Source organism: Stylophora pistillata, chromosome 1 (assembly GCF_964205215.1).
Source record: "Stylophora pistillata chromosome 1, jaStyPist1.2, whole genome shotgun sequence".
Taxonomy (NCBI): Eukaryota; Metazoa; Cnidaria; class Anthozoa; order Scleractinia; family Pocilloporidae; genus Stylophora; species Stylophora pistillata.
This window is the reverse complement of record NC_142519.1, coordinates 3,686,532-3,687,500: the sequence shown is the minus strand read 5'-3', so window position 1 is coordinate 3,687,500 and position 969 is coordinate 3,686,532. Positions and strand designations below refer to the sequence as shown.

The following is a 969-nucleotide window of genomic DNA, read 5'->3' as shown; positions in this document are numbered from 1 at the left end:
TAACTTATTAGCTTGAGCCTTTGTTTAGCTCCTTTATCGAAATCGCCAACAGTGACAAGCAAAATCTAAAGTGAACAACGACGAGGTTGTACGCAAACTTAAAATAATTTTTGATAACTCACTTTTTCGGTGGGAAGCCAATGCAACGAACTGATATTAAAAAAAACAGTGAATCTTTTATGTTGTAATGACCTCCTGCAGTAGGAAAGCAAAGTTATTTCAAACAGTGTTTATCATAAAGAAAAGGGATTGTTCGGCTTGACAAGAACTTTGTATCGGGCGAGTGAACTCTTCATGTCCGTGTAAAACTATTTTTCGGGGTCGTAGACTTGAATAAACTAGGTAGCCTATCAACGGACACGATGTACTCTTATAATGAATGAAAATAACGCACAATCCCACTAATGTTAATTATAAATAACCAAAATTTTTTTGCAATTTAGCATTTGCATGTCTGAATCCTTACGTCAAGGGATGTGAATCCCTCACAACATTTTACAATGACATCACCGTCCGCCTCCTCTCGATTCAAATAATAAAAGGGACCTTAAGCAAACCTCGATGGCGACGGCAACGAGGACGTGGCAAAATAAAAGATCTAGTGGGTAGAACAATAGCTCAGCACGTGCGTTTTAAAACTTTATACATTTCTTAGCCATCCTTTGCAAAACATCAAAGTGAAATCACCAAAGTTTGCGTCGTCTGCGAAAGGCAAATTACTGTCATTGTCATTTGGAACTTAGCGCTGCTACTATACGTTATGCTGCGGTTGAGGTTTGGCGCCGTAAGAAATGATAAACACCTGCAGCCATTTTCGAAATTCTAATTAAAAGTAGAAATTTATTTTTTAATCGACGTCTTCCTTGGTGTCGCCGTCCTGGCTGCTTAAGGTGGCTATTGCTTATATCTAGCAGATGCTTATGATAAACGGACCCAGTCATATTTTTCTTTTATTTTTTCCGCCTCAAA

At 38.2% G+C, this 969-nt stretch overlaps 1 protein-coding gene across 1 annotated transcript in view; it reads right to left on the bottom strand.

Moving 5' to 3' along the window:
* Positions 1-191, bottom strand: part of LOC148740865 (fibroblast growth factor receptor 4-like) — a 22,753-nt gene extending 22,562 nt beyond the window's left edge. The window contains exon 1 of the mRNA XM_088731631.1: positions 123-191. The gene's annotated coding sequence lies outside the window, so the exon portion shown is untranslated. The remainder of the gene's footprint in view (positions 1-122) is intronic.
* Positions 192-969: the final 778 nt, after the last annotated feature.